A 14528-nucleotide genomic window follows, 5' to 3' on the forward strand; every position below is an offset into this window, starting at 1 on the left:
CGTTGAAAAGTGCGTTCAGTATGCATTACTATTTTATTACAAGTGGATTTGGTGGTGCAGCTGTGTTACTAACAAATATGGTCATTTGTAGTAGGCCTGAACAATTAGTGCAAAAGGTAACAGTTGGGTGTGCAGTGGCCTATAAGGCATTATAAAAGACATTTTGCAACCACAGGCCAGCATATTGTGTGCAAATTGCATCACTTGTGGATTTGAAAATGCACAGACCCACAGTGTTTGAACATAAGGCGTCATAAACAGAATAAGGTGAGCTCAGGTCAACACTGTGTGGTCAAAAGGCATCACATGTGAAACTTGACATGCATATGCCCTCTTTGTGTGTGCAAAGGTAACTAACCACCTGCTTGATGAATAATATTATCTGTTGAACTCTGGGCCGTGTGTAAGGACTTGATATAAAAGCATTCTTTTTCTCATGGAATATTTTTACACATTATCTATACTAATGTTATTTTTAATGCCCACTGTCAATAAGTACCTTGATGCTTTTGTGTGTGCAAAAGTCTTGACTGATGGACCGAGCACAGGCGTTCATTGGAATCCCCAAAAGAATCATCCGTTAAATGCAGTGTGCTCAGACTTGCAAAGTATATTCAAAAGATATTACTGATACCATGATGCAGAGTCAAGGCTACGCTGTCTTAAAAGGGACTCGCACATGGAAGTGAGAATGCACAGGGCTACACGGCGTGCACAAAAAGGTTCCCAGACCGAAAGAAGACTTACACGTATCTGCACTGTGTGAATATAATGCTTCACATATGGAACTGGGCACACATTGCTAGTTCAAAATGGAATTGCTCACATGGACATGCGCATAATGTGCGTACAAGGCTTTACAAGCAGGGCCGCTTTCTACTGGCGTATCTTGTGTGTGCACAATGTATATGCAGTAGAGGGGAGAAACTAGAGCAGCTACAAGAACGCCCCAGCCCAATGTGAATTGAATTAAAAAAACAATTAGCGTTCTATTCCTATTTTTGCCATAGTTTGGTAAGCACCCAGGGCATTATTGTTGGGGTTCATTGCTCATGACTAAATTGCCTTTAATTTCTCTTATTTTACTGTCACGTATGAAAGGACACCTCCATTTTAAGGTCTCTCGCTGGAGTGATTTTTCAATATGTCTCTTCTGGGGATAATGTTAAGTCCTACTTATACATGGTGCAAAGCTACCCAGGTCAGCTGTGTTGGTGAATGATTTTATTTTACATAAAATGTGAACACTGAAAGTGGGGCTCCTGGCATGAGATGTAAGCCATCCAGGTCTTCCACAAATAACTCCTTTCCAACCTCAGGCTTCGTTTTCTTACTGCAAAATCAATACAAGCCTCATTAGGTGGAATGGGGAAGCTTTGACAAGTCATCGCAGTATGTTTAGTGGGTCTGACAGGTGGAGTTAGGGTGTGTATAGACATACAAAGTATCTGCAAACAAGGCCCAGGATACATTTAAATTATGCCGGCATGGCTCACATAATTTCAAGAATTCTACCTGACACTTCTTATGTGAAATTCCTGAAGCCACACCATTACGCCATGCTGGGTAATTATGCGCCACTTATGGCAAAACATTTTTTAAAGAGCACTCAGAAAAATTACGAGCAGCCAGAACACAAGAGGCTGTTGCTTTTGTTACTTGCTTTTGCTCTATTTTCTTATCGCAAAATGTGTGCTTGTGTCAAAAATCAACACGAGGTGCTAAAATATATTTCTAAATGATTGATTTTCATTTTGTGTATTTACTCAGTCATTTATGCAAAAGCAAATTACACAACTGTCACACATCTCTAGTGCAAACAGCGTGAACAATGGAATGGGGTAAATGCAGGCCTACAATGTGACAAAAAGAGTTAAAGGGAATGGGAACTCTGGTTTCAATGCTATCTGTGCTACATGTGTTGGAATAAAAATGTTTTGGATGAGTTATCCATGTATTGTATGTCTTAAAGTTAGCATTCGCAGAACCATTTTAATCCAGACACCATTTTGAGTTGTGATCAAAAATTAACTTCTGTCTCTCTAATGTTCTGCCCCAGCTGAAAGCGGCTGGAATCGTTTTCATTTCTCCAAGGTTGAGCTTTGCTGTACTAATGAGTACACCCTCTTTGTCTGTACATACCTTTCCCACTAGATAGACCTGCCCCCACCCCTAGAGTGGCAGGTGCAGGCAGAGTGACCTTGGCACTGAGATAGCATGTGCCCAGTCTGAGGATCGAAGCCCATCCTTCTGTACCTCCTTTGTTCACCGGCTACCAACTGTAAATTTCCAGTCAGGACGGGTCTTTATTGGTTTTGAACTATACTTATTGTATCACCATGCTTGCTGAAGTCAGTCCCTCTGCAGCAATACAAGGAGGCTGGTCAGACCGGACTCCACTCAAGTGTACTTGAATAAAATATCTTTGGTTTGTATTCTCTACTGTCTGACCGACTCTTCATTTGTGTGGAAGGCTGAAAGGTGGTCGCGAGTGACCTGGGTGACCCTAATCGGGTCACTTCCTTCATGTGTCATCAATGCAAATGATTTTACCCATAACACGAGGGATTGCGCAAACTACTCACAGATACTACAGAAAGGTGCTCAGGTTTGTGCTGTGTGCTCCACAGGCCATAGAGACACCAGTGGCAATGAGAATGCCTAGATCCACAAGACATGTGCAAAGACGTAAACAGTTGAGTGGAGCATATTCCAACCGCATGAATACACAATAAATCCGCCATCAAAAGGTAATGCTGCATTTTTGATGGGTACCAAAGCATTAGACTATTTGCAGAGAGTACACTCTGCCATGCACAAGAGTTTTCATATTGTTTAATGTCAAGTGATACAATGTACACAATTATCAGCTTTTACAAATCAGTATTATCAGGTGAGGCTCACCTTAGCACGCCCCTGCACTGATAAGGAATTGGCCGCTTTGCTTGAGGGCCCAAGGCATGTATCACGCAATGTTGGGTTTAAGTTAATCAGCTCTAAATAGTACACAAGGCTTATCTCACACCCGCCACTGTAAATCGGTATTATCACAGACAAGATGCAGCTTTCCACCGTTGCACCCACCTAAACGCTGGCTTGCTGCATATGTTGTGGCCCTGCCCCAGTCTACATAACTACTGGACTAGCATCACATCAAGTTTATCTGCATGCACCGAGTGTCCAAATCTACACAAGTGGGAAATATGCCTCCTATGGTTGTCTCGTAGACAAAAAACACAGGGTGGCTTTCTGGTTTCTAGACTTGGGATTCATAGTGGCTAAGAACTGCATTACCTGCATATGTAAATCATCTGAACCCCCACCATTTGCAGCTTGGGAACAATCGATGCTTAATTGGGCACAAGCTGAAAGTGTATCCCTGCATAGAGAAGACACACTAGGGCTGAGAAAGTATCCCCTTGCTAATTACTGGAATACTAATCTATCTGACTTGCAGTCTAATAGCTCACACAAGTCCGATGATAGCACTGATATTGGGGTAGGGGTCCTGGATATGTAGCCTAAGGTTGTTGGCTGCTACTAATTGGTTTATCCGTCAAGACGCCCCTCATGCACATGCCTTCCGGAGTCATTAGCGTTGGGTGTGTCATGCAATATCCTAATATCCTTCAGAGATGGAGGATGTGAAGAGTGGTGATGGGTCGCCAAGCTGTGTGGCCTTTTAAGTTCTTTTGTTAGAGTTATTATTGTTTCATTTCTATCAAACTGTGTGAATCTGTCTTTAACTCCACAAGTGATTATACCCGGTGATCCGCCTGTGTATTATTGACATACCATGTTTATCACAATATCTTGTTTAGATAATAGGTCATTGTATGTTACAGAGTACACTACACTATCAATGGCAGTGTCATTGTACTGTAAAAATGGAAAACCTTAGTAAACAGATTCAAACAAAAAAACTCAAGTGAGGCTCACAACGTCTACAAATCCCAGAATGCAATGATTTGTTAAGTGAAAGCTCAGACTGGTACATAGTGTCTTCTTGCCATGCACTAGTGATATGCAACTCTGCCCTTGTCCTACATTAACATAGAAGCCGCCCCAATGCCTGCTCCTGAAATATCGTTGTCCCCAGACTTAATTATTTTCCGGTATTCACCCTACTATCTCATGCTAATGCCGGCCATTCTAAACCCTAACGCTACCAGTAAAGGTTTCTCTCAGTAACATTCATCTCAAACTCAGTATGGTGCTGACAGTTCAGTCTATGAGAAATGGAATGGCCCCTTTGTAACACTTACCATCACACAATCCATCATAGCAAAGCCACTTAAAATTCCCATCTGTAAGATGTACCATCCCGACCTCAATTAGAGAAGATGGATCTTAACTCTCCCATTAACTATCTCACCAATTGTAGGACCAAAGAAAGCTAGACTGCACCGTCTAGTATCTCACGCACTGTAATAGCAGAGAGAGATCTACTGTACCATGGACCTTGTCACCCAGAGCATACAAATCTTGACTTCACCATTCACTATCATACTCCTGAAAGAGCCGACGGATCTCGAATGTATCATTCACCATATCACCTACTATAAGAGTAGAGAGATCATAGCTATACACCCACCATATTACCTACCGCAAGAACAGCAAGAGCTTGACAGCACCATCCACCATATGACCTACCTAAGAGCAGCGAGATCCCGAGTGTTGCCATTCACGATCACACCTGGAGAACAGAGATCTCAGCTATACCATTCTCCTTCTCACCAAAAGCAGACAGATCTCAACTGTATCATTCACTATATGGCTGACTTTAAAACAGATATACCTCGATTTTACCATTCACCATCTCACCCCCTGAAAAATCAGACAGATATCACCTTGGCACTGCTACCCTGCAAAGTTAATCTCTTCACCCACCGACATTCCTCTTCAAATCTGATACACTATGCCCAATTATTGAGCCTGATTGGATATACTTTTGGAGCTATTTCGAGGATGTTATGCCTATAAAATGCCTTTGTCACAATTCCACACTGCTTCTGCTATACCCACAGGTTTAATCAACCGGACAAGGCCAGTCACACATAACTTTGACGTTTCAGGACGGTGCGACATTTCATTTGGCATTTAGGCAGCCCGCTTCCCAGAGAGATTCACACTCTCTGACAGAGAGAATTCTGGTCACCCAGGCCCTTTCTAGGCCACATATAACACGCTTAACCCTGTCAACTGTGTGAGCTGCTGTGGTATAGTTCTCTCTCTCAGGATGCGAGCGTCACAACCTTGGAGAGCAGTCTCAACAGACCCAATGCATTTAAAAAAAGCTATTCATGACCAGCTTTTACAGCTCTATTGACTTTAATGTTGTTTTACTCATGACAATACTCCATAGTTCTAGGGTGTTTAACAAAATATTGGGGACAAAATATCGAAACCAAAATACTGAAAGTTAATAAAGCTAGATTTCCTATACCTAACTACATATATACACTTTGACACTACATACAAATTTCATTTGTTTTGCTTGAGTGAAATCTGAGCCTAAATATAACATCCCTGTAATCTTAGTTTTTTTCATTGAATTTTTTACTTTTTTTAAAATTCTATTTCCTAACTATAAAGACCTGTAATCTTTCATTCAAAGTGAATTTGTAAGGGTTTTTAAATTGTATTTCCTAACTGTAACCACTAAGCTTTGACACTAAGGGCCTCATTACGATGTCAGGTGTAGTCTCCTCTGTCTCGGGCAAGGGACCAACGACACCCGGTCGGTGGTCCGGAACGACTAATTAGGAGTTCGGTCACACTCCTATACTTTACAATGGGAGCATGCATTCTGACCGAAATGCATGCTCCCATTGTAAAAATGCAAGGTGCTGTTTATCCATGTACCCCATGGCAGGCACCTCAGGGTGTCTGCCACAAGGTGCAGGGATCAACAGGGGGGCACCTTAGGTTCCCCCTTGGCCTCAAATCGGAGGCCGCACACCAATGAGGACCCTGCTGGGGCCCCCAAAGTCAAGTTTCGACAGCCTACCTGTGTCAGAAAGGACAGAACAGAAAGGCTGTCTCCACTTAACATTGTAATCCCAAGGGCAGAAAGTGCCGCCATTGGGATTACTGGCCACTTTCTGACTGGCTGACGGGATCTCCGAGCCCGTTGGAAGACAGTCGGAATGACCGTTCACATTCCTTTCTGACCAACTCCATCATAATGGGTGGGTCGGAAAGGAATCCGACTGGCATATTATGATGCGGTCTGAACAGCTCAGACCGATGGTCAGACCCGTTTCTGACTGCATTGTAACTAGGCCCTAAGTGTGTGATTGAGTGCATGAGTGTCTCAGTGGGTGTATGAATGTCTGAGTAGGTTTGTAAGTGGGTGTAAAAGTGTATAGGTGGGGCTATAAGTGGGTATATGAGTGTCAGAGTGGGTCTGTGAGTGGCTGTGTGAGTCTCTGATAGGCGTGGGCGGTAAACTCCTCTCTGCTGGCAGAGTTTGCAGAGTTTTGCTGCTCCTTGCTCTGCTTGGAACGCAGAGTTCGGCAAAAACACCGCCAGCGGAGCTTACCGGTACGCTCACCCCTAGACTTCATCCCCCAACCAGTAGTGCACCAGGAGGCCCCTTTCAAGAGTGATTAAGAAAGGAGGCAGGGCCTTCGATGAGGTCTGAGCAGTCCCATTGTGGGGGACCTGCTTGTGGCAACAATAGAGGTTCTTGGCCCCCAATGACCCTCAGCAGCCAAGGGGACTTCATTACCCAACCATTAGTGTGCCAGGAGGACCCTTTGCAGAGTAGTTTAAAAAGGGGGCAGGCCTCCAACGAGGTCTGAGCAATCCAACTGGGGGGAGACTTCTTTGTGGTAACAATAGGGTTTCTTGGCCCTCACCGACCCTCAGCAGCAGAGGGGACTTCATTCCCCAACCAGTAGTGCACGAGGAGGCCCCTTTGGAGAGTGGTTGAGAAAGCGAGCGGGCCTCTGATTATGTCTGAGCAATCCCACTGTGGGGGACTTACCTGTGGCAACAACAGGGGTTCTTGCCCCCTAACAACCCTCAGCAGCTAAGGGGACTTCATCCCCAACCAGTGGTGAACCATCAGGCCCCTTTGGAGAGTGGTTGAGAAAGGGGCGGGGCCTCCGCCAAGATCTGAGCAATCCTGCTGTCGGGGATTTACTTGGACCTTTAGTAACAAAGGGGACTTTATCCCCCAACCAGTAGAGAACCAGGAGGCCCCTTTGCAGAGTGGTTGAGAAAGGGGGTGGGGCCTCAATGAGGTTGGCGCAATCCCCCTGTGGGGGACTTACTTGGGGCCACAAAAGTGGTTCTTGGCCAACAATGACCCTTAGCAGCCATGGGGACTTCATCCCCCAATCATTAGAGCACCAGTTGGCCCCTTTGCAGAGTGGTTGAGAAAATGAGCAGCCCCTCAGATGGTGTCAGAGCAATCCCACTGTGGGGGACTTCCTTGTGCCAACAATAGGGTAAATTGGCCCGAAACGACCCTCAGCAGCCAAGGGGACTTCATCCCCAACCAGTGGTGCACCAGGAGGCCTCTTTGCAGGTTTGTTGAGAACGGGGACGAGGCCTCCGATAAGGTCTCAGCAATCCCACTGTGGGGGTCATACTTGTGGTAACAATAGGGGTGCTTGGCCCCCAACGACCCTCAGCAGCCATGGGGACTTCACCCCTCAACCAGTAGAGCTCAAGTAGGCCCCTTTGTAGAGTGGATGAGAAAGAGGTCTTGGCCTCAAACTAGGTCTAAGCAATCCCACTTTGGGGACTTACTTATGCGTGATTTTTAGCCCGGGGGAGGTGGTGGTCCCCAGGGCTCAATGAACCTTAGAAGGTGGGCCCCGTGTGTCCCGCTACTTTTTTAGAAAAATGCTCTCGGGACATAGCCTGTTTTCAAAACATGTGCGGGAACACACACTTGGACTTTAAAGAATTTTTACAGCGGATTTGTGGTTCCATTGCGTTTTTGCGGCAGAACTTTTTTTATGCGCTTTTTGGCCCTGTCGGGGTCTCTCTGAGACCCCCATGACCAGAGTTAAAGGGTTAGGGTATTCCTACCCTGACCCCTTTTCATTTTTTTAATGTTTTTTTTTTATGAACTTCCTGGTTGAAGTGTTGGCAGTCAATCAGATCTCAGCACGAGATCGGGAGGGTTTGTGAAGCCTTCGCATGCCTGTATATACAAATTTGAATTTCCATTAATATCTCCAAAACTACTGAATAGATTTACACCCGTTCACAAAAAGCTTGCTTTCTGGACCAGCAGCCAACTTTCTGCCAAATTTGGTGTAATTCCGTTCAGTGGTTCAGGATGTAATGGTGTCTAAAATTCCAATTGGAATTAACATTGGAAACGCAATTTTTTTGATCCCCCTGTTTTTCTCGAGCCCTGCTTGACAGATCGCCCCAAAACTTTCCATGTACAACAAGAATCACCAAGCCACTTTTTTAACAAAAAGTTTGTGAAGAATAGTCATCCAGCGCCAAATACGTAAGCAAGTCAAAAAACGCTTTTCCTATGGAAACATGTCCCTAATTATAACTACCTACTGGCGACCGCACCGTCCCAAGCACCGTTTCTCTTACAATCAGGCAAGGATAGATGTGTTTAAATTTATAAGGAAAATAAAATTGATTAAACATTTTCAACTAAGCACATTTGGTGGCAGATCTTCTGTTAATGCCTCTAACATCATCAATACGGATGGTTCATTACAGGTCAAAGACATTCCTAATTTACAGATATTATATGATTTGGCGCAAAAAAACGGCAATGGTGATCTATCCATGGCCAATCAAGACACTTGTCTTAATAAAACAGCTCCTAGCCCTTTCCGTCCAGCCTCAACGTTTCTCCCCCTAATGCCAAAAGATGCAGTGGATGTACTTAGCGACCAAGTTATTACAGAGCTCAAGGTTTTTAAATAGAACTGTACCTTTTCAATCACGTCAGAGGGACTACCGAAATAGACAATACCACACGTTGATCACCAGGCTGCAAAGAAACCAAGATCTCATTATCAACTAATCGGATAAAGGAGGTAATACAGTGTTATCGTCCCGCATTGATTATCTGGCAGAGGCTGATCGACATCTTTCTGATACTTCTTGTTACAGACATTCAACTAAATTTGAAATGAGAGCTGCAGAAGAAAGAACACGTAAAAGAATCTATCAATGGAAGAGAAATGGATTATTAACTAAAGAAGAAATGAATTTCCTTAATATTGAACATCTAGTCACTCCCATGCTGTATTTTCTGCCTAAAGTACACAAGAAGGTTACTTCTGTGCCTGGTCGTCCTATTATTTCAGCTCAGGGAAGTATGAATGAGAACTTATCCAAATATGTTGACTTTTTCTTGCAGCCACATATGCCCACTCTACCGTCCTACATAAGAGACACTACTGACTTTTTAAATAAGGTCAAAGATGTAACTTGGTGTTTGGTGGTGATGGATATTGAATCCCTCTATACCAGTATCAATCATTGTCATGGTATCAATGCTACAAGACATTTTCTGGAGAATAGGGATATAGATATGAAAGAACACAACAATATGCTGTTGGAAATAATTGAATTATGTTTAACAACAATTTTTTTTCTATTCCAGAATGACAATTACTAGTAGGTGCGCGGTGTGGCGATGGGGACTTGCTTCTCCCCCAGCTACTCATGTTTGTATGTGGGCTGGTGGGAGAAGCATGTCCTCAGAACCACTCACCGTCACTGGTGGAGTCATGTGGTCAATTATTGGCGCTACATTGATGATATCTTTTTAGTCTGGAGTGGTTCTAAGGATGATGCTATGAGATTTATAGGAGATATCAATTTTAATGATTTAAATCTAAAGTTTAGTGCTTCTATTGATAGCTCCTCTGTCGAATTCCTTGATGTTTTGTTGTATGTAGATGAAGGCATGCTTTGCACTAAGTTACATAGAAAGACCACTGCTGGTAACTCAATTCTACATGCGGACAGCGCACATCCCCGTCACCTTATCAACAGCATACCGTACGGCGAGTTCATTCATATCCGGAGAATCTGAAATTGTCACCACTGAATGTCAAATGGCAGCATTTCGCAGATTTCTTGACAGGGGCTATAAGGATCATCAATTGACCCTTCCTTAAACAAAGCCAATAGTCTGCCTAGAACTAACCTGCTCCAGCCTCAATCTAGTATTAACTCTGTGAATGAGACTGTGGAGCCAGATGTGCATTCTATTTGCCTGATTACGACATTTAGTTCTCAAGAAAATGCTATCCGCAAGGTTATTTATTCAGAATGGCCTATTGTTTTAACTGATAACATTCTTGGTCCCATTCTACCCAGCTTACCAGCCAACACCTTTAGAAGGGCTTCCTCTATGAGGGATGCCCTTGTGAAACCTATGCCTGAGGTAAAAATTAAAAGTACTTGGCTTACTAGGACTGGGTTCTTTAAATGTAATTCTTGCCGTGCTTGCACATTCGCTAAAAACAGCACTCACTATAAAACAGCTTTTAGTGATAAGGAGATAGCAATTCCAGAACATTTAACCTGCCGTACTGAATATGCCATCTATAAACTCAAGTGCACCTGCAATCTGGAATACATTGGTAGCACCAACCTCCAGTGCATAAGCATATCCTACAACTTGTTAGGGCCAGTGTCAATTCTGACCATAACTATCCGGTCGCAAGACACTTCAAATCTGTTCATGAGAATAAACTAAAGGATTTGGAGTATACAGTCATAGGGTCAGTTCCCAACCCCGGATGAGGAGGTAATCGAGACAAGCTACTGAGACAACGAGAGTCTCATTTCATTTTAGCTCTCGACACAAGAGTCCCTAATGGCCCTAACATGAATGTAGATTTGCATAATTTTTTATGATTGAAGTATCTTGCCCTGTATCAGTACTTTTTGTATATTCCTTTCATGTATTGAGATGGTCTGTTCTGTGATTTTTCTATTTTTTCTATCTGTTCTATTTATTACTGCACTCTCACTTTAGGAGTCTTTTGGCTTAAATGATTCAGGGTTTTTCCCTTGCCGCTAATGATTCCAATTGTTTTATATAGCACTATTTTGCACTGTTTTTTATGCACCTTAGTTTAAGAACAAACAGACTATTTATTATCATGTGAAACTCTGACTGTATTTTTTACAAATCTTATGCAATTATGTCAATAGGAGATTTTTTATCCATTTTTGGTCCTTTTTAGCATATTGATAATTTTTGCACTAATTGTGTTACTCTGGTACACATGCTGCTAATCTGACGGATATGAGATTTTATCCATTGTTTCGTCATCTTTTGGTCCCTTTTAGCCTATGGTTTTTACATACGTGACTGGTATTTCACTAGTGCATTTGCACTTTAGTGAGTAATATTTGCTGCTATATTGACCAAGCTGATACATGTTGTATCTCCTCCGATAGCTCGGTTTACCAATTAGTTTATGCATGACATCTACTGGATGTTTTAGGTCCATTGCAGTAACTATGTATTCTTGAGTTGCATATTATTTTTTTAACGCTATTCCTTCGGAGATTTGTCATCTAAGTTTGGTATTCAATTGGGACACTTGCCCTTTATTTCTTGAAAGATACTACCAACTGTGATGTAGGTTACTATAGAAGTGGGCTTTTCGAAAAAAACTTTTTCCAATACACTATGTAATGATTATGGAAACCACTCCTATGAACTTATATGTATTCACACATTTGCTTCTCATGGAAATTTTGCGTATTTTGCACATGATTATAATTACAAAAATATCAATGCTCAGATGTATTGTATTGAACAAGTAGATTGCTGCAGTCTGTTTTCTATATTTTTGAGCCATGACAGCTTTTTTCTTAAGCTGGTTGTGCCCATTGTTTCTATTTAACACGTCACAATACGGAGACGCATCATGTGATCAACCTCCCTGCATGGAGCGAAACGCGTCATGGCAGGCACTGGTCCTGGGAATTTCTTGGTTTGAATTCGCTAATAAACCATCACTGCTTCACCCACTTTCCGTGTTGTGGGACTTCGTAATTGATTTCTGGAGTTGAGAGGTCCGTGTCTAAGGTTCCGCTGAGAGAAGAGGGCGGACAGGACCGTTTCTAATATAACTATATAATATATATACACACTGAAAAAACCATAGGTTTCACACATATTATAGTTAGCTGGACATTTCACTCATAAAAAAACATTGAAATTCCCCCGTTATAGTTAGTTCAGCTAAATATAACTCGCGCGACCGCAATCCAAACGCGTTTTGGGACCCCCCTTTTTTCTCAGCCCCCGCTTGACGAATCCCCCCGAGACTTTCAGGGTCGGAGCGTAGCGCCCCATTAGTTTTGAAAATTTCGCGAGGATTCGTCGACCGGCGCCAAAGTTATTCCAAATAGAATGTTGCGGATTTCCTATGGAAACAGGGTCCTAACTATAACTATCTACTGGCGTCCGCCAGTAGATTATATATATATATATATATATATATATATATATAAACCAGACGCTGTTATTCCTGGATACTCGAACAACAAAGCAGCCACGGACAACTCTTGAGCTTTTCAAAACCAGTTCTTTATTTGGACAAAAGCCAAACGACCGACTCTACGCGTTTCGGGATAGCAATCCCTTGCTCACGAGTAAAGTGTACAAAAAACAGTTTTTGTACCGCAAGCCGACAGCGGGTAACACTGTCTTGCACTCTTGGAGCCAACATCCACGGAATTTGATCAATAGCATTCCGTATGGGGAGCTCTTAAGGCTCAAGAGGAACTGCTCCCGCCTTGAGGATTTCCAAATGGCAGCGGATGAATCTCTATTGAGATTCAAAGATAGAGGTTACAACAGTAAAGTGCTGCAGGAAGCAGTAGATAAGGCTGCAAGTAGAAATAGACAGGAGCTACTCACTAAAAAACAGGTCTCTGATAGTATATTGGATGAAGACCAATCTAAGGTCAGATTAATCATGACCTTCTCGGCAGAGGCTCATAAGATTAGGGGCCTCATACAGAAGAACTGGGGAATTCTCCAAACTGATGGGGTCCTGGGAAAATTAATCTCTCCAAATCCTGACATCACCTTCAGGAAAAGTTCCTCATTAAAAGATATCTTGGTGCGCAGCCACTTTGAGGAGAAACCGAGAACCAAACCAACTATAACTGGTTTCTTTCCTTGCATGAGTTGCAAGGCGTGCAAAAACTGCAAAAAGGTGAAAGATTATGCAGTGCCAGGCAAGAAAACTAAAAGACCCATTGACAAACTTCTTAACTGTAATTCCAGTTATGTAATATACTGCCTGGTTTGTCCTTGTGGACTGCAATACATAGGAAGCACCATACACCCAGCAAAGAAGCGTATCCTGGAACACAAAAGAGCCATAACGAATAGGGACAAAACGTACCCAGTGGCGAGGCATTTTGCAGGGTTGCATGGTGCGAAAAGTGACACACTGACATTCTTTTGCATAGATCAGGTCCCAGCGGGAGAAAGAGGAGGGGACAGAGTCAGGTCACTGAGACAACTTGAGGCGAAACTCATAGTGGAGCTACGCACTAAAACCCCGGGGGGACTAAATCAGGAGGAAGAACTTTGGTCCTTTATTGGATAAAACAATTTAAAACCCTAACGCTGTCCCTTGTAACTTTCTAACTAAGGGGAAGAATGGCCACAGAGTATACGATAGCCCATTCAGGGCGTTATTTTACAATCAACACATACTGCGCTCTCATAAATTGAAAAGCGGTGGATAGGGAATTCTATTTCACCCATTGTGTATTGATTCGTAACTAACGAAGATAGCCCATTCAGGGCGTGATTATTACTATTTTTTACAACATGTGTTTGATTAACTAACGTAGTGTGCACATGAATTTAAAAGTCGGTGAGACTGAATTCCGTTGATTCAATTGCCAAATGTATATATGCTTGATTGACACAGAAACTGTTGTTCTTTATAATTTGAGAGAGCAGCCTAAACATTTAATTTGTATATAGTATTGCACAGTGTTAAGATGGCCGACACTTCCCACACTAAATACTTGTACATATGTGGTCCGCTTTTTATTTCCATTTTTCTATGATCATGGCAACCAATGAAATGCTTAAATAGATTATGGTAACTGAACACTATTGACATAGACGAAGGCCAGGAGGCTGAAACGCGTTTGTCAGCAGATCGCGTACAGATCGTGTTTAGCAACGAATTGAAATAAATTACTTTATTGCAACTGACCAGAGTGCGCAGCAATTCTTAAAAACTGTGGCTGAAATATATATATATATATATATATATATATATAAATAAAACAACCACGATGACGCTGTACCTCCTCCTCGGCGAACAGAGACACCACGAATCCCAGGAATAAGGCAAGATGTTATTTATTAGGAGAGATGCACAAAATCTGACGCGTTTCGGGCGGTTGCCCTTGCTCACAGATAGTCAGTGCCATTTTTTTAAATCTGCTTTGTGTGCACCACGTGGGGTAATAGACATAGACAAACTACTATGTGCCTAAATGTATTGTTTAACAGAGTGGTTCAGTCT

General features: G+C 42.6%; 1 protein-coding gene across 2 annotated transcripts in view; it reads right to left on the reverse strand.

The window, feature by feature from the left end:
• NRXN2 (neurexin 2) overlaps nt 1-14528 on the reverse strand; it is a 2164206-nt gene that overhangs the window by 1907172 nt on the left and 242506 nt on the right. The window contains exon 2 of one of the 2 annotated variants that reach the window (XM_085625469.1): nt 8925-8983. The exons of the other annotated variant lie outside the window; for it this stretch is intronic. The gene's annotated coding sequence lies outside the window, so the exon portion shown is untranslated. The remainder of the gene's footprint in view (nt 1-8924; nt 8984-14528) is intronic. 2 annotated transcript variants of the gene reach the window in all.

Source organism: Triturus cristatus, chromosome 9 (genome assembly GCF_964204655.1).
Source record: "Triturus cristatus chromosome 9, aTriCri1.1, whole genome shotgun sequence".
Taxonomy (NCBI): Eukaryota; Metazoa; Chordata; class Amphibia; order Caudata; family Salamandridae; genus Triturus; species Triturus cristatus.